Source organism: Ambystoma mexicanum, chromosome 2p (assembly GCF_040938575.1).
Source record: "Ambystoma mexicanum isolate Mex_15411 chromosome 2p, UKY_AmexF1_1, whole genome shotgun sequence".
Lineage (NCBI taxonomy): Eukaryota > Metazoa > Chordata > Amphibia > Caudata > Ambystomatidae > Ambystoma > Ambystoma mexicanum.
Window position 1 is genome coordinate 1141537292 of NC_090923.1, and position 19694 is coordinate 1141556985.

The 19694-nt window shown below is 43.6% G+C and overlaps 1 long non-coding RNA gene across 2 annotated transcripts in view; it reads left to right on the forward strand.

Moving 5' to 3' along the window:
* Window positions 1-19694, forward strand: part of LOC138567230 (uncharacterized) — a 46003-nt gene that overhangs the window by 5188 nt on the left and 21121 nt on the right. The window contains exon 1 of one of the 2 annotated variants that reach the window (XR_011302141.1): window positions 1767-6834. The exons of the other annotated variant lie outside the window; for it this stretch is intronic. This is a non-coding gene — a long non-coding RNA (uncharacterized lncRNA). Of the gene's footprint in view, window positions 1-1766; window positions 6835-19694 lie in introns of those variants that run through there. 2 annotated transcript variants of the gene reach the window in all.

Genomic DNA, 19694 nt, shown 5'->3' on the forward strand with positions numbered 1-19694 from the left:
TGGGTATCATCGGCATAGTTGTAACAGGAGAGGTTGTGCGCACGGAGGATTCCTGGTAGCGTGGTCCGATAGAGGTTAAATAGGAGAGCAGATAGGCAGGCGCCTTGGGGTACTCCAGTGTTCACAGCGCAAGCAGTTTAGACAAACTGGGAGAGGAATGCGATTTGTTTCCTGTTGCTGAGGAAGGAGGCAATCCATTTGAATGCCGACGCACAGATTCCTAGGGAGTGGAGGCAACCCTAGAGTCTGCCCAGACCTTGAGATCATCAAAGATCGAGATCAGAGTGGTTTCGGTTGCATGGCACGGCCTCAAGCCTCATTGCGCAGGGTCGAGTAGTTTGTAGGATTCTACGAAGCGGTTGCGCTAGGAGTATGCAGCCCTATCAATGAGTTTCGCAAGAAATTCTGGTGTTGGAGCTCGGGTCTGTAATTCTTGGGGTCGAGGGATGCTTTTTAAAAAAAATGTTCTAAGGGTTTGACATGCGCTGTTTTAAAAGCCTCTGGAAAGGTGCCAGAGGTGAGGGAGTCGTTTAGTATGGACCTTGCATGTTCTCCTGCGCAAGTAGAAGAGAATATTTCTTTCAGAAGAGAGGCAGGACAGGTGTCGGGGTGGGGGGGGGGGGAGATCCAGAGGGTCTGCTGCCAGATAGTAGATCAAGGGAACTCTGGAGATTTCCCGGTAGGACCCTGAACCCTAGGTCCCTTTTGTGTGCTGGGAGGATGTGCGCAGAGTGTAGTGTGCAAATATTGGTACGGTCAGTCTATAATATTTGTTTATTGTACTTTGTCAATTGCAGGAACACACATTGGCTCGATCATCCCATCTAGGACAGCAAAAGTCCATGGTTCCTTTTGAGTTTTTGCATATTGCGTTTGCCATTGTTTCAATCTGTTGGGGACTTTTACTCTGCCCCCAGCCCCCTGTTGTAAATCTGTGCATGTGGTGTTTGCCATTTTAAATCTTTTTTTTGTTTTGAGGCATTTTTGAAAACTTGAAATGGTTTTTAAAAACAAACGTGACTTTTTTCTTCTGCTGAAAATTTAAATAAAAATAAGTGGAAAAAAAAAAGAACGTGACATACACTGGGTTTGCAATGTTTTCACAGATTCAGACTCCTTTTTTTAGATGCATCGTTGGTACTAAGTGAAAAGATCTTTTTCACTGTACCAATGGGGGGAATAAGTTCGATTTTTTTAGAAAGACTGCTACGTGACTGCACAGAGCGGTCTTTCTAAATCGGACTATCACACTTGTCAAACCCCTGCCGACATTTATTTTCAGGCTTTTAGATGCAGAAATATCGCATACAACCGGATTGTTTCCTAGTGCCCAAGAATGGTAGGAATCTCAAACGAAAAGCAGGAGGAGAGGTGGAAACGTACAAAAGAAATGCAAAAACATGGAAATATGATGTCTCTTATTTGGACTTTGGGTTCACGTGGATTCCAGTTGATGGAGAAGTTAAGCCCCAGTGTGTGGTTTGTGGCGCTACATTAGCAAATGACGACCTGAAGCCAACGCAATTAAGTTTAGTGCCGCAAAGGCAGAGCCGAGGAGGCTGCCTGAATGCCCCCTAGTGCTTGCAATTTAAAAGTTTGAGCTTCATTTGCTCGAAACTTTGCATAGGGACTTCAATACCTAAAAAAAAAATATATATATATATATATATATATATATATAATTTTTTTTTTTTTTTTATTATTGGCCATCTTTTTGGCCAATAATATTTTCTGACCGAACCATTCCTTTAAGGCAGCATTTGGAAACAAAGACCAGGGATTTCTTTGTACGGCAGCCTCGAGGCATAAAAAAGCAAACGAACACTGTTAAAAATGTAGCTCAGTACCTGCAAATGCTTTCGAAGCTTCTTGCCACATTATCTGGACAAAGACAAAAGGCCTTTTCGAGATACTGAGAAAGTAATTCTGCCAACAATTCTCGCTGTCAACAGGGTACTGCTTGGTGACGGTGCAGCAGAGAAATGCAAAAGTATCCCTGTGTCTAACACAACAATTTTCTGCTGCATCACTGACCTGACCTCTGATATCAGTACAGAATCGATATTGCGCCTGAAACAGTCAGTTTGCCCTACAGTTGGATGAGGCCACTGACATTTCAAAAGAAGCACATTTGATTGCTTATGGAGGTATTGCCATGGAAAAAAATATTGGCGGATTTCTTAATTTGTAAACCAATTCAGGGCATAGCAACTGCATCTATAGTCTTTGACATTGTAACTGCTTCCTAAGTTCGCACTGCCTAACGTGGGAGGCGTGTGTTGGTATTTGCACAGATGGTGCTCCTTCAATGTGTAGTGCTAGAGCAGGGTTAAAAGCAAAAGTGTTGGCAGTAGCTTCACATATATTGTGGACACACTGCGTCATACACCGGGAAGCTTTGCCTGTGCGCAATATGGGGAATGAACTCTCAGAGGTGCTGACTTCTGTTATAAAGATTGTACATTTTATTAAGATGCACCCCACAGGAGCCTGACTGCCACATTATGTGCAGAAATGGGAGCTGAACATGATGCTGCTTTGTTTCACATGGAGGTCAAGTGGCTCTCCAGGGAGAAGGTTTTTAAATCGCGTTTATGAACTCTGGAACAAAGTGAGACACTTTCTCCTGGGTTTAGACCAGGCAAAAGAAGACCATCTGTGTGATTCATGCTGGCTTGTACGGTTTACTGTGGGGACCTCTTTGAAAAGCTACATTTTCTAAACCTCTCCTTGCAAGGCACTGAAACCACATCATTGGCTATGAATGGGGAAAAATCGGCATTCAAGAAGAAGCTGGAGCTTTGGAGGAGGAGCGTTAATGTCTGCATTACCAATGTGTTTCTGTTATTAGCAGATGCTCTTGAGGAGACGGAGCATGATCTTTCATGTGTTGCTGAACTAATAGGAAACCATCTCAGAACCAGTCTCAAAGTACTTTCCAGAGGACCTTAGTTGCATCAATAACTGGGTGGTCCAGCCTTTCTTAGCAGAATACATATCCAATGCTATTTTTAGTCCAGTCCTCTGTAGCAAACAATTCTGAATGCTGTGTTTACAAATATTTGCCCTCTAATCTAATTTGAGTTATTGCAAGCAATGATTATGAAAAAAAAGTAGCGTTTGGCACCCACACCTCCCATTTGGGGCACCATTCTACACCAGTGTGCGATAACCGTTCACAACCGATAAACATTTGGGAGTCCGTGTGTATAGCGGGGTCGAAGCCAGGTAAATGTTTCTAAGGGGGTTTCGGGGTCAAGAAAGTTTGAAGACCACTGCTGTAGGGCGACTACCTTGCTATCAAGAAAATGCATTTTCTTTTTAAAAAAAGCAAAAAACTCGCTATCTTTCTGGCACTTTTATGTTAACATATATTTTGATTGCTAGTTTAGAAGAGCGCTTGGGCCCTTCCCCGTCCCTAGGGGACAGTGCACGTGCTGGCTTGAACGGAGGAAACTTAATGTACTAAACAAACCATTGCAAAATCCCTAGTTGCTTTTTTACTTTTTAAAGTGGTCCATTATCCACGTGCTTGTGGGGCCCTTGTGTGCGACGTTGCTTTGTGTACAGTGCATATACAACTCGTACACATGACCGCATGACCGCACCTTCAGTGGGTACGAGCAAATAATTCCAGTGCTTTACTGTGAAGGAAAGATTTACACAGGCCCAGCGATACCCATGGTTTGACTCTGTCATCTTCTTAAGAACATTGAAGTGTTGCGTAGCCCCTGTGAGAATGTGTCTATTTTATATTGAGGGCACGTTGGCACTATGCTTGTAGTTGCCCATACAGCTGCATGCCGGTGCACAGACGCCCGCTGGCATAGATTTCCCTTGTGCAGGGATTGTTGATGTGTGGTACTTGGGAAACGTGTGTGACTTCCGCAGTATCTTCAATATTGCTTAATTCTGAAGCAGGGTGCCAAGTGGCAGTTTTGTTTTGCTGCCATGAAGGTTGGCTAAGCTTTGTCGTGTGTGGCAGACTGAGCCGCTTTGTGGTACGGGGTGTGCTGCACACACCACCAGGTGTAGTCTCAGGCCCGGGTTAGAGGAAATGCCCTGAATGTGCTCTTGGATTCCTGCCTTCCTGCTTCTGGTGGCAAAGGGCGCTTTGGGCTTTGCTTTACAAAAGCTCCAAATTAGATTTGGTGGTGTGATTCTGCGCACAGAGAATGGTTACAGATATTGGCCACCAAAGCTCTTATTAAGAAGGGAGAAAAAAAGGCTCCTCTAACCAAAAGTTGAGTGGACAGATGTCCCCCATTATTTATTTCTCTGAACATTGATCGCAACCTGATCATTGCTTTCACTTAAGTCATTGAACACCAGCCAACTAAAAGGAAAGTGGGATCCGTTAATTGTCCAGAAACTGAATTTGCATTAAAGGAGCGTCTTGTGCCTCCTCCCCCGACCCCCTTCCCACCTTATTCAAGCTGGGGAAGATTGTTTACAGTATGTTCATCAGTTTGAGATTTGTTTACAGTATGCGTATTAGTGTGAGATTTTTGTAATGTCAAAAGTGTACAGGAAAGGTACTCTGAAGTTGAAGTTCAAAGCACCCCTAAAGAATTTCTGTAAAGCTACCCCCCCTAAAAAGCGAACTGTCTGGCATTCAAAGACTGTCATTTTGTATTGTAATGCTTTTGGATATTATTTTTTTACTGCTGGAAGTTACAGATGCTATACCTCTGAGGCAGAGCTGTTGAATTGCTTTTACGTAACTTATTTTAAAGAACATATAGAGGGAGACCTTGTTTACCTCAGTTTTCCATTGCCTTTTCAGTTCACAGTAAGGCTAGTTGTGCCATCCTTTGGGCTTGGGGGACAGTGGTATGATATGGCATTTATAATAACGTGCCTATACACAAGTGTTTCAAGGTGTTCTAATTCCCTCCATGACTCGTGTTCTCTTCCATCTACGTTTAGTTTATGTTCAACACTTTGGGGAAATTGCTACATGATTTAACATATACAAATGTAAGTTTCAGTGACTCGAGATTACTGCATGTTCTAGTTATATTTGTCACATTCTCTATATAGGTTGGTGAGGTTCCTGGAGGGTTTGTATTGCCCCTTCAATGCGGTTTGGGTTTTCCAACCATTGCACCTCAGCAGTTAATTGAAGATAGTTTTCCTGTAAACTTTATACATTATTTATTGAATGCTTGCCAAGGCTAGTGATTCGCTCTCATTAATTTTGAAAATATCCTATTTGATCATTGTTAGATGATCTGGGGTGAATGCTTTCTATGCAGATAGTGGTTTTTTTTCTCTAATGATGGGCTCAGTTCATTCTCGTTAGATGTTGTGGAGCAATTTTCTTGCTTTTCCGGATTTTTCAGCAGCCTTGTGTATCGGAGGACTGGCGCAGTAGCAGGAGTTTTGTGACCTGGGCATGAAATGAGTGCTGTAAATTGCTTTGCTATTTGAAAGTTGGAGGTTATTGTATTCCCTTAAGGCAGTGGTCTTCAAGCCTTTTTATGCTGAACTCCCCCTGCCCCCCATTGAGTAAAAATATAGTTTCCGGGCAGTGCCCCGCACCACAAATACTTATATTTTCTATTAAATGCTTATATTTTCAAGCCCCCCACTGCTGGGCATCCTTGGGGCTCCCAGTTTGAACACCACTGCCATAAGGCACCCTAGCGGTTCAGCGTACAGAGGCCCCATTTTCGTGGGTGGGGTGATTCCTTCCATTCCCCCTTCTAGTTCCACACAAACTGGTCTAATGATCAGTCTGATCGCTTTCAAACTGCCACCAAGTGGGGGGGGGATACATGCTCCTACTGGCTGCCCCTCTCTGGCTTTAACGTTGTTGCTGCTCCAATGCCCCCACAATGTTCCACATGAATAGGTCCATGCCTTCCTCAGATAGGTGCACCCGACCCTCTAAGTAATAAGCTATCTGCATGTATCGTGCCGTGGCGCATGTGTGAGAAACCATGCCTCTGCAAAATGTACCCATGGCTTGGTTTACTTTTATTTTTTTTGTTTAAATGTATTTTTTTTGTTTGCAGGATTTTTCCACTGCTCATGAGTGCTGCACTAGTTCAGCTGTATTGCATAATTTATGTCACAGTAGCAATGCTTATGGGGGGGAGGGGGCTTCTGACACTTCTGGAGGATAGTGCCTGGCTCATATTAGCAAAGGCCTGCCTGCTAAAATGTAAGATTAACATTTTGTTCATCTAAGTAAAGTTCACTGATTGGTTCTGTCCTTGCATACCCTCCTATTTCCGGTCCCTGTCATTTCTTGTACATGTTGCTGTCTGCAAGCTGGGACTCTATGGTTGATATTTACATTTAAGAAACTGAAACAGGTGCTTGTCTGTCTTTTAAAGGGCACACACAAAATGAATGCAGCATTTTAGGTACAAGAGCACTGCAGTTATTGCCTCTCCAGAAAACCCACCTCTAATGTTATTAGCGAGCAGATGCAGCTAGTTGAAGCCACAATGGGTCAGTCTTGGAGGAAGTTACCAAGCACCAAGAGACGCCCCATTCACATATGGGGACACATTTGGCAGGAACATCCATAGCAAGCCCGCTATAAATTAATGGTTTAAGGTACAGACACTTTTCACAAATATTTGGAGCATAATAAATTTACTTTTTTTTTGTATTTCTTCTTTTAGGCAATAACTCATGGCACTCTTTAACAGGTTTTCTTTGATTCTGACAATTCTCTGTGTATTTGAAAGGATGGGGCATTTGAGCCATTGGCAATTCCCAGTGAAGTTAATTGTAAATGGCTGATAGAGGGTCTTGATGAAAGTAGAAGAGAAATACATGAAGAAAAGGATTTCAAGGCAGTATTGCCTTTCCAGTCAGGTAAGCAATCTATTTTGTTTTTGTTCATCTATTTGATGTTTGGGGGAGGAGGGTACATCTTATGTCCATATGCCGAGGCGTTCCCTTTTTTGACACATACAGATGAGCGCTGCACAATGCCCACCACTCGTTTACAGCATCTATTTCCTCTAGAGTAACTCTCTAAAGTATAGACGATCTACATGATTTCTCTTATGTTTTGACAAATCGCTATGGGTTGAACGCTGTCTAGGACTGTAGTCCAGGTCAGAGTATGTATGCAGCTAGACTGAGTTTGGGGTAGCTGCATAGGGAGGGAGTGCAAGCACTGAGGAGTGCAAAAATGAAACCAAGGGGCAGATAGGATTGCGCTTAAGGGGAATCACCCCATGTACAGCTGAAGCAAAAAGTTTGGTGTATTGCTAGTCATACCCACAGCCAAGAAACAGTGTATTAAGACACAGAAAACATTTTGTCGAAATAATTAAAACCTATTGTGATGCAGAGGCACTAATTGAGGCTTTAAAAAGAAAGGCTGAGGAGAAAAAGCAGCTACTGGTGGCATCTTGGAAGTGCTGGAAAACTAGTGTTGTGTGAACTACAAGAAGAAGATGCCAAACAAGAGAATTATATTGTAAAAGCTGATTGGTGGAAACTGACTATTCACAAACTTATTAATGACTGTTCAGTTATGGTCATAAAAGCTGGAAAACGTCTTTTGGCAGGGATAGCTAGTGTTTTTCATTCCTCAGAACCCGCCTCTGTTACTTCACCTGGACAATTGAAAGACACAGCAGTAAATCGGCAGATGTCTCTGTGTAAGGTTGCAGTTCCCAAAGATGTAGCTGCGCAGCAACTACAAAATATTGGATTATAAAGTAACAGTCAATTGTCTGCTACAAACATTTTATCAAGCAGATCTAATTTGACAAGCTCCACTCTAGCACCACGTCTTCTCAACAGTGTGTCCTTGTTACAGTATGACGGTCATGCCTGTTTGGACAATGAAGTGACACCTCCACGTTCCCACACAAGTGCTTAGTCGTTCAGATTGCAGTCTTTACAATGGAATTGGAACATACCCACAACCGAGTTTGGTGGCTATGTCAGCCACTGCTACTAATCAGCAACATAATTGTAGCTCACACTCTGCTCTGTGAAGATGCAAGTGCTCTTGTGTGTAGAACTATATAGTTGATCTGGTGAATTTGTAGGTCAGTGCCAACTTGTAAATGGTGCATGTTTTTGTGCTATTGTCTATGATTTCTGTTGGGGGTCAGCTAGTGTTCTTGGGTGTGGTGAATGGTTGAACTAATTGTTAGCTGCTCATAATGATAATGGGTGAAGTGATCAGCAGTCTGTCATGCAGGTAGACCTTTAATGGATTCTGTTTAGGTCACTGAAAGTGTGTATTTTAGTGCAAGGATTTCTAATTTATTGGGTGTAATGTCATGTTAGCTAGAGGTGAGAACTGAAATGAGGGAGTTTACAGGTTGGGTCTTGACATCGTGGGGTGGATTAGTAGTTTTGTATACTAAATCAGCGAACTTAGTTAATGACATTTGAGTGCTCTAGCAAAGAAGGCAAAGACGGAACATGATGGCTGCAATTTCCCTTGAGGTTTTCCAGAACACTATCCATAAGTGTAACTAGACCAGCCTAAAGTAATAGCACCTGTCTTACACACAAAGGATCAAAACCCTTTTCCTAAATAGTTTGGTAGAAACGTGAAATATCGCCTCTGGAAGTTTTCAGCAATCGTTCACAATTCCAAACCCATCCTAAAGTTGTCATGGGGTCATCCTGGAGTAATCCCACCCATCCTGAAGTACAAGATCATCACTGATGATCTCCCTGAACTAGCCGTAGATGACTCTAAGATGGAGTCAACGGATGACTCCAGAATAATTCCAGGAAGATCTTCCTTTTTGTCTTGGTCTGGGACCTAGGAAGGTGACCTGCAGGTCCATGGGAGTGTAGCAGGATGTGATATGCTGAGAGCTTCAGGGCTTCTGGGTGAGGTATAGGGTTGGTAATGACGGAGTCTAACGGGTGTGGGTCATGGTGAGATCAACAATCTGATGCTGCTGTTGCCTTGAGGACATGGGAGAGGCATGCTATGATAACAGCGAGTTTGTCAATATGAAACCGCGGGCAGAGGGTGGGTATAAGGGAACGGGGGAGAATTTCTGTGAGACGCTCGGCATTACTGTTTCCTGAAAATGGCCTTACTTCAGTAACTGAGGTGGGTCTCATTTAAAAGTCTTCATTAGGTCAATATGGGATGAACAGCATGGGAGTCAAGGGTGTGTTGGCATCACTATGAGATACTATGTGCTATACAATTCTGGGAACTATTAAGGAGATCTCCTGGGAGTGTGTGACATCCTGGGGGAAGACCTAGTGAAATCTTGTGGGTCACAGATTCTGGGTCAGCCCACAACAAGTCAAGAGACGTTATCAAATCCTGGGTGCGCTCACTGTGAAACCCAAGATAGGAGGTCGGGGGAGGCGATCGTGGAAGATGATCGGGGGTTAGTACACCCACTCAATTCAACTCACCTATGAACCTTGTTTACGTCTCATCATCATTTCCTCCAGCTGCCGGTGGTGATGTAATCTTTAGCACTGGCGATTGGTGATTCACTTCTGCCAACCAGAGAAAAGTACGTTCCCTCCACGAAATATCAACTGACTAAGCCGCACTTTGTTGGAAGAGAAGAGCGCATATGTGCTGTAGAAGTAGCTTCCGTAGCCCAATATTTTGTGATTTTACGTGCAAGTTGTATACTCGCTCGGAAGTGCTCCTATAACTCTGGTGTGTTTCTACTTTCAGATCCGCATCCACCAAGGCCTGCTGAAGATATGTCCGGTCTTGTGGGGGCCTATTCAGTGCCTGAATTGTGACTAAAAAATGGACCGGGGCTCATCGAGGGGGCTTGACCTAACCCCGGGGGGTCGCATGCAGGCTCATTAGGCCACGCCCCATTAACGAGCCCTGACTCAATGGGCTACAGGCACCCCTGGCAGGCAGCCTTTTGTAGTGATCAGGCACCCCGGCATGGGCAGAGGGGGCTGTCTGATCTCTGCATTTATTTTCTAAAGGCTCGCCTGGCAGGGGACAGCACCTCACCTTTTCAGCCTTAATGGTGGCGCTGCCCGTCGCCAGCTGGGGAGGGGCAGCTCACTATTGAGGCTAAGAAGGTGCAGCCGCTGGAAGTAGAGGCCTTTTTTTCAAAATCCTGAAGCTCCCGCTCATTTGCAGGAGCTTTAGTATTTTGAAAAACAAGGCCTCTGCTTCCAGCGGCCTCCCGTTCCTCTCCATAATGGTGACGCCGTACCATGTGCATCTCTTGCTTGAAAGAATGCCTCGCAGGTGCCAGCGACACCATTATGGAGGAAAGGCATTTTTTTCTTAAGTCTGAAGCTCTCGCACATGAACAATGGCTTTAGGCTTTAGAAAAAAAGCCTTGTCCTCTAGCGGCTGTGGCTGCCAGGGGAGATTAGTGATCCCTGTCAGGGCCCCACATCAGAACGAGATTGCTGAGCCTGCCGGGGCTCGGCCCACTTAAAGCCCTAGGCCTATTGCAATATGATGTGTGGTGTGCCTGCAGTGCTGGAAATGTACTTCTTTTTGGGATGGAACTGTCACCTCTTTGGAGGGGTGCTAATGTGGAGGCGAGACCCCAGGCCAGGTTGCGCAACACAGTATCTCTTCACCAAACCCAGTCCTAGCGATTTGCATAAAACCAAATCGAATTATGGGAACATCATAATGTCTACAATTTTAAATGTTAAATGGGTTTTATGATGATTCCGTAAGAAGCGCTTTTAGCTGAATAATGGACTCTCCTGTTTTAATTGGTCAGAATCTTCACCCTAAAAAGCGATGTCTGTAAATTGCAGGACATATATATAATTTGGAACAGCTGCAGCACTGTTTGTGAGGCTTTGGCAGTTTCCAGTGGTGAGACTTCGAAAAGCATAGCATTAAGCCCCTGTTCCGGGGATCCAGCAGGGTGTTAACGACCCGGAAGCCCAAGTTATGGGCCGGAACGAAGCGCATAACGAGGTCTCTGGGCTGTTAACCCCCGTTCCTGGAATGGGGTCTTAAGGCTATTAGCACCCTGGGTTGCAAAAGTGGTAACCCGTGGTGCTAAAAAAAAAAAATAGATTTTTCCTTCACTCAATGGGACACTGTGTGCGTCCCGTTGAATGAATGTAAATCCTTTTCAAAGATGGCCACCATAGAAAAGGCGGCCAGCTGGAGCCAGGAAGAAGGAGCGGATGTGGCAGTGAGTGGAGGTTAAGAAGGATTTTAAAAAAAATAAAAGAAAAGTGAGGGGAAGATGGCAGCGGGGGGAGCCGGCCATCAGGCTGGCTGGAATGTGGGCTTGCATCGGCAGTTGAAGCCCAAGTTCCTAGCCACCTGATTGGCTGGTTACTGCGTCAAGGTGCTAATGCAGGTTCAGATCTGCTTGATAGACTTTGCAAGCTCTTGGGCCCGAGGAACGAGCAGCACAGTGGAGTTATAGCAGGCGTAACCTGAGCTTTCACAAGCAAACTGCTTTCGGGGGACTAGGCAGCGCTCTGTGCAGAGTCTTCTGAAAGCTGTATGCTCATTTAGGCACAGAACCTGGGAGAGACATGTGCTGGCCCTTGGGTCTGGGGGATGGAGCGGCACTCTGGCAATACATCTTTTTGCCAGAGAGCCACTCCGTCTTGTTCCGGACCATTCACTGCACTGGGTCCCTGACCTGTTGCTTACAGGGGGGGGTGGGAGGGGCATGTATGCAGTTAGCCAGTGGGGAGCTGAAATGCTAAACGCTCGCTGAAAAGCTTGTAACTACTTTTTGTCAGCAAGGTGTTAATGCAGATGAAACCGGAGTAAAAGGCAACAAGGTGATAATGATGCTGGGCACTAGCAAAGGCAGCCTGTAATGTATGTGCTGCAGTGGGATCTACGTGAAAATTACGTTGCTGAAAACAACGAGGCGGAATACTGCGAAGTCGAAAGCTTTGCATTACAAAAATTCCAATGCATTTATTTTCCAATTGACTCCCGCTTTTCATGTAATGTAAGCGGGGGACACTCGTGCAACCCCCCAGACCTATAATGCTGAACTAGGAGAGCGGGGGAATACCCCTGCTCACCTTGCTCGGCATTATGGGATTCGAAGTTTTCTACCATGCCTAATGCACACAAAACGCACATTCAGCATGTTTTTCCCCTGCTTTTCTGCCCTTATCGCCAAGCACACATGTTAAGTCTTAAATTGAGGTTACAGCAGCCAGCAAAGGCAGCCTGTGATGTGCATGCGGAAAAGCTCCCATTTAATGTCATGAATTTAAGAAATATGTTGCTGCGTAGTAAGACTGCCAACACTGGGGCAGCTTATGCTGGGCCCCCCTCGGGCTCGGGGCCCATTTCAACTGAAAAGGTTGAAAGGCACAGACCTGACCTGCACTGACACTTCTACTGTATAAGAACATTAAACATTACCTCCATGTCCCTCTGCAAATTGAGGTAATGTATAATTGGAATTAGGTATTTGGAGGAAAAAATACAGGCAGCAGTAAAGGATCTCGAGAAAAGTGTGAGCTCCCAGATCTTTATTCCTGCAGAAGTGGATGATGGCCCATCAGACCACCTAGACTCGCTCACCAAATAGTTAATTGAACAACTGCTGCGTAGGCAAGGGGAAGTGGATAAAATAACAAACTCAGATCTGTCGCTCTTGTCTGCTTCTAGTTTCTTCCTGAAGGGCAATGAACAATCTGACCTAAAGGTGAAAACAATTATTCATTATCTGCCTTTCCAACTCAAAATACTTTTCCTAATTCAAACCCTCCCAAAATGCCCAGTACCTATTGGCCTGATAGCTGAAAGGCTATTCTAGAAATGTATGCTGAGGAATCCATAACGTTTCAATTCAACTGTTGAGTGATATATTTTGTTTTTCACTTCACTGTTCCTTCACAAAGTTTTCTATTTCGCCAAACTCCCTACTAAAGTATTTTCTTTTGAACTAATTAATGACTAAAATATAGTCTCAAAGTTTGTATCTTTCTTTTCTAAAGATAACCAATGTGACTGCCGAAAAAAGAACACACCACCTTGAAAATGCAGTACTGACTCACTGCTGCCACTCCGCCTGAAAATGCAAACGCTAGAACAAAAGGAACTACACGTACGCTGATGCCTTATCCACAGGACCCGACTTCCTGGAAAGACGTGCGCAGTTCAATGCGCATAAAGGTCCTTTCTTCTAAGGCTTCGCAAAGCTTTCTCTCACCGTGGTACAAGCTGTTTCCTCATTTAATGAGGCGCATCGCAAAGTCTGTTAGTTATATTAGCCTTGCGCACAGTTAGTTTGTTTACTTCACAATCGCGCGCGGATAAGGCTGCATTAAACTCCATCTCAGCTTTCCTTTTTCTTCAAGTTTTCTTTTACTACTGGAACTATAACAACCTAACTAGTACAACTTGCCAATTGAAATAAATTGGCAACTATATTTACAGCTGCTCATAGAATGGATATATCTTTCTACTACTTTTTTCTTCAAATTTGAAATAAAATATTTTCCACACTTATCTGAGCTTTTGCTATAGATGTTAATTTTCTGCTGTCTCTGAACTTAGTCTTTAGTCTTCTTGGGTAGAATTTCTTGATTTTCTACAGGAGCTTAACTTGTTGTAACCTGCTCTGGACTTTAGTTGAAAGAAAGGCAGTTTGGAATTCTAAACAGGATTCCAAACTACCGCACAGAGAAGGGCCAGCCAACCAGTACTGAGTGTCTCCTTTTCCATCTTGCACTGGGAACACTTTGTCCTAAGAGGAATGTTAAGGAAAAGTATGCTTGCAGAGTAACCCAATTCTCAAACAGCACAAACAGACTCACTAAACCACACATCTCTTTCGCCTCACACCAGCCTTTAGCATCCAAACTCTGTTCTTAGCCAAAAAAGTATGGAGAAAAGTGATGGTGTTTCCCCCCCCCCTCCTCTCACCCCTCCACCCACCCACATGAAGCCATGTCCCAGGGCCTGGCTTATTGAGCTTGAGGCGAGGAAATAATTTAGTCAGCCTAGGAGCGTTTACATTTTCGACACCTTCCCAAGATCGCTCTTCTGGACCATATCCTTTGCAATCTACTGAATACTGTAGTTTCCCATGCTTCACTCCTGAATCTAATAAGACCTCTAGTTCATATTCATTCTCCTCATTGGAAATCAATAGACCAGGCAAACCTTGCAACCGTGTGTCCTCCCTACATGCCTTTAAAAGACTCACATGGAAAGTGTGATGCACCTTTAAACCCTGTGTTAGTTCCACTTAACAGATACAGGAGACAAGACTTGTTCAATTTCAAATGGCCCAATGTAACGAGGACTAAACTTGTTCTTCCATTTCAAAGCATGTTCTTTGTTGATAACCATGCCAAATCTCCTACTTGATATTCAGGTGCCAATCTACGTCTTCTGTCAGCAAATTTATAGCTCAACTTGCTTTTCTGTAAAGCTTGTATTAACGTCTTAAGATTCTGTTGCACAGCTCGGAGACTATCTACATCAGGGACTTCCAGCTCTCCAAGACTCTTAGGAGTCTCAGACGAAAAACTTGATTTACACAAAATGGGGATATCGAAGTGGAATCCTTCTCTGTGTTATTTTAGCAGAATTCTGCCAACCACAGAATGTCCAGCCAACCCTGATCTGATTTCAGATAACATTGTAAGTACTTGTCAAGTTCCTGATTCACACTTTCTGTTTGTCGGTTAGCCTCAGGGTGATAACTAGCTGTAAGATTAATCTCAACTTGTAACACCCTTTAGAATGCTTGCCAGTACAGAGGAACAAATTGACTTCCATGGTCTGAAATCACCTGACTGCGTAACCCGTGTTTCACAACCTTCTGTAAAAATGCTTGTGCCAAAGAAGATGCTGTTGCTGCCCCCTTGACTGGAATAAAATGACTAGCCTTTGATGAAACATCCATTACTACCAAAATGGTAGTACGACCCTTGTCCGGCGGTTGATCCACAATGTAGTCCGTTGATACCATGTGCCAAGGGCGAGGAGGAATTGGCAATGGAACTAGCAAGCCTGCGGGTCTTTGATGTTCTTACTTAGCTCAAGCGCAAACTTCACATGTTTGAACATAGTTTCAGGTATCTTCCTGCATTCCTTTCCACCAGCCACCAGAATTCTTAATAACTCTATCTTTCGGTAGAGAATCATGGCAAGATTTCAATACTTCCTCACGCAGATCCTCGGATGGTAAAAATAACTGTGCGTCTACAAAAGGTAATCCGTCCTTGATTGTCCACACTGAATCTTCTTTCTCACATTCCTGAAGCTGTTTTGCTGACATCAGTTAATGAATTTGCTTATGCAAATCCTTGACCTGATCTTCTCCAATTATGACATTCTTTTCCGCTAACAAGGGTTGAGGCGTAAGGCTATAATCATTCTTCAAAATTTCTGGGAAACATCTCGATAAGGCATCTGCTTTTCCATTCTGTCTTCCAGGGTTAAACATGATTACAAAGTCGTATTTAGCAAAGAATAAAAACCAACAGAGTTGTCTTGCAGACAGGGTCTTTGCAGAACGCACACATGTTAAATTTCGGTGATCCATCAACACAGTCACCCGATGCCTGGCTCCCAAGAGGTAATGTATTCACTCAGCAAATGCAGTTTTAATAGCCAATAGTTCCTTGTCCGATATGCTATAATTATTTTCTGCTGTTGAAATCCTTTAGAGAAAGAAAGCTATTGGGTGGAGCTGTGCAGTTTCTCTGTGTCTTTGTGAAAGAATTGCGCCCATGGCCATATCAGAAGCGTCGGCTTCAATGAAAAAAGGTTGCTCAACATCCGGATGAAGTAGAATCGGTCTGGTGATGAATTTTTCTTTAAGAAAACTGAAGGTCTTCTCTGCCTCATCGATCTACTCAAACGTACTCATTTCTTTAGTAGTTTGGTAATAGGAGCTGCCACTACCATAGAAAAATCACAAATGTATGATAAAAGTTTGCAAATCCAATGAATCTCAGAATATCTTTCAAACTTACTGGAGTCGGCCACTCCCTTACTGCCTTGATTTTAGTCAAATCCATCTCCAAATCCTATGGGGAAATGACAAATCCCCAAAACCCTACTCTGGATGTGTGAAATTCAACTTAGTTCACATCTTCCAGACATGTTTTTCATGAAGATCTTCCTCTTCGGAAAAAATGAAAATGTCATCAATATAGACAACTACAAAAACATCTAGATATTCTCGAAGTACTTCATTAATAAAAAAAATGACAGGCTGTTGGCACTTTACAAAGCCCAAATGGCATGACTTGATACTCAAATAATCCAAAGCGAGTCCTGAATGTCGTTTTCCACTCGTCCCCCTCTCTGATCCTTCCCAAATGATATGCACCGCTGAGATCCGATCTTCGCCCCTTGGGTACTGTCGAACATAACTGATATTAAAGGCAGTGGGTACCGATTCTTTATGGTGATCATATTAAGAGCTCTATAATCGATCCAGGTCTGCAAAGTTGTATCTTTCTTTGCCACAAAAAATAAAGGAGACGCCGCTGGAGACTGAGATTGACTAATAAACCCTTGGCCAAATTCTCCTCTATGTATTTTTTCAAATGTTCATGTTCCTTTTCTGTTAAGGCATAGATTCTGCTGCAAGGAATTGGTGCCCCATCCTCTAATTCTATTTTACAATCTTAAGTGCAATGTGGCAGAAGTTCACTGGCCTCTTGCTCGCTAAAAACATCCTTAAAGGCATTATAACATTCGGCAGAACTCCAGTTAGTGCACCCACAAAATGCCCTTCTGTAGCACCACTCCCAAAACCTCCTCAGTCTTTTGCTTACTCCATTCTAACTCCTCCACACAACACTGGTCCCTGCCGAATTCTGATTTAAACTCAACTGTTCTTTTGCCTCAATCAATCAAGGGATTATGTAAAGTTAACCCCGGCATTCCTAGAATGATTTGTAGATTTGGTGCATCTATATGTTCAAAGATTATCTCCTCGCTAAGTTCTTCAGTCCTAACTTGCAGGTAGTGAAAATGATAGGCCCAGGTGAGAGCTGTGTGACATCGACTGCTCGCACCTGTTGCGGAACGTCTTTATCCATAACTGAACCTCCTAGTTTGGTGGCTAAAGTTCTGTCCATATAATTCCCTGTTGCTCTGGAGTGAATTACACCTGCACCTCCACGCTTACACTCCCCTTCCCAATACAAGGATACAGTGAGTGGTGTTTGTGGCATAGCCATCTGAATAGCGTTTGCTACCTGTTGACCTCTGCCAGAAAATGTTGGGAATCTTCTAGGAGTTCTCGGACATCACATCTCCACAATATAGACATAGGTTCTCCTTACGCCTTCTTTAGTGTGTGGAGCTCTTGCATGACTTTCCCTAACAGGACCTTTAGTATCACTATTCACGGGTTGCCCCTTAGGTCGTTCACTCCGAACCCAAACTGTACTCTCTGGATTATTTCTTCTTTTCTCAGACCTTCTCTCTGCTAATCTAGCATCTAACTGCATCACCAAGAAAATAAACTCCTCACTTGAGGTAGGTCTCTCCACTATTGCTGTTGGGACGTCTTTAAGTTCTTCACGTAATCCTCTGTAAGACAATGAAGCCATTTCTTCCTCAGGCCAACCACTCTCCAACACCAGGGTCTGAAACTCGGTTATATAGGCCACTAACTCCCTATCTCCTTGTTGCAACACCAGCAATTCTCCGTCCACACTCTGTGTGAAGATGTCCTTCTGTCAAACATTTTACCAGATTCTGCCTTAAACTGGATCCAATCCCTCAACTCCAAAGCCCCCTTTTTAACCAATGGAACTGATCAGGCTGCTGCTTCCCCTGTCAGATACGAAATCAAAAAAGCTACTCTAGAAGTCCCTGTGGGAAATGACTCAGGCCTACACATAAAATGCAACGCACACTGCATTACAAATAATGTATATTTCTATGGATCCCCGCCAAATTTCTCTGGCGCAGCTAAAGGTGTGGTAACCAATGAAATTCCCAGTGTCAATCTCACTCTCTTGTCTACCTCTACCTGCCCCTCTAACGCTGCTACTTCCCGTTCTGGATACAAAACTGGAGGTTCTTTTTCTATCAATGCCGGCTGTCTCTGAGGTTTTGTGCAAAAAATTACTCAATTCTTCCATCTTTATGCCTAAAGACAGGTTTTCCCATCTTGCAGTTCCCCATCTCCACTCGGGCAGGATTATAAATGTGGTCCTTTCATTCTGTGAGGTCCCAGATCTTTATTCCTGCAGAAGTGGATGCTAACCCACCAGTTCCCCCTAGTCTCTCTCACCAAACAGTTAATTGAACAACTGCTGTGTAGGCAAGCCCAAGGGAAAGGGGGGGGGGAAGTGGATAAAATAACACTCCGGTCTCTCCGTCGCTCTTGTGTGTTTCTGGTTTCTTCCTGAAGGGCATTGAACAAGGTAGCATTAATTATCTGCTTTTCCAACCTAAAATACGTTTCCTAATATCAAACCCTCCCAAAATGCCAAGTGCCTGTTGGCCTTTGCCGGATAGCTGAAAGGCTATTCTAGAAATGTATGGTTGAGAGATCCATAATGTTTCACTTCAACTGTTGAGGGATATATTTTGTTTTTCACTTCACTGTTCCTTCACAAAGTTTTTTCTATTTCGCCAAACTCCCTACTAAAGTCTTTTCTTTTGAACTCTTTAATGACTAAAATATGGTCTCAAAGTTTGTATCTTTCTTTTCTAAAGATAACAAATGTGACAGCCGAAAAAACACACTGCCTTGAAAATACAGTACGGATTCACTGCTGCCACTCCAACGCCCGATGCTGCAAACGTCACTCAGCCGCAACAAAAGGAACTAAGCATATGCTGATGCCTTCTCCACAGGACCCGACTTCTGGAAAGATGCACACAGCTGAACACACAAAGGTCCTTTCTTCAAAGGCCTCGCAAAGCTTTCTCTCAGCGTGGCACGCGCCAACGTTTTCTCATTGAATGAGACGCACGCACAAAGTCTGTTTAGTTATATTAGCCTTGCGCACAGTTAGTTCATTTAATTCACAATCGTGCGCGGAAAAGGCTGAATTAAACTCTCAAGTATCTCAGCTTTCCTTTTTACGTTGTCTTTTACTACTGGAACCTTAACAACTAATACAACTTGCCAATTGAGATAGCGTGGCAACTCTATGTTCAGCTGCTCCTAGAATGGATATATATCTTTCTACTTCTTTTGTCTTCAAATTTGAAATAAAATATTTTCCATACTTATCTGAGCTTTTCTATAGATGTTCTTGGTTTTCTGCTGTCTCTGAACTTAATCTTTAGTCTTCTTCAGTAGAATTTTTTGATTTTCTTCGGGGGCTCAATCTTCTGTGACCTGCTCTGGACTTTAGTGAAAGGCAGTTTGGAATTCTAAACAGGATTCCAAACTACCTCACATAGAACATCCAGCCAATTAGTCCTTATCCATCTTGCACTGGGAACTCTGTGTCCTAAGAGGAATGTTAAGGAAAAGTATGCTTGCAGAGTAACCCAATCCTGAAACGACACAGACTCACTAAACCACACCTCTCTTTCAAAACCTGACAGAAAGTGAGAACTCCGGCAGCAGCCTTAAGTGTCACATCCACACTGAAAGATTATATGGTAGTAATTTTCAAAGCAAAACCGGGCTTTCTGCACAAGACAACTCCAAAAGCAGATAATCGACCAAGAGAACTATTCCCCTCCATAATGAATTTCATTAAACCCAAGTGTACATTGACGGTACTGAAGCCATCTATTGTATAGCCCAATGCTTTCAAAACTGATCAGACACTGACACAGGCTTCATTATCCGCTG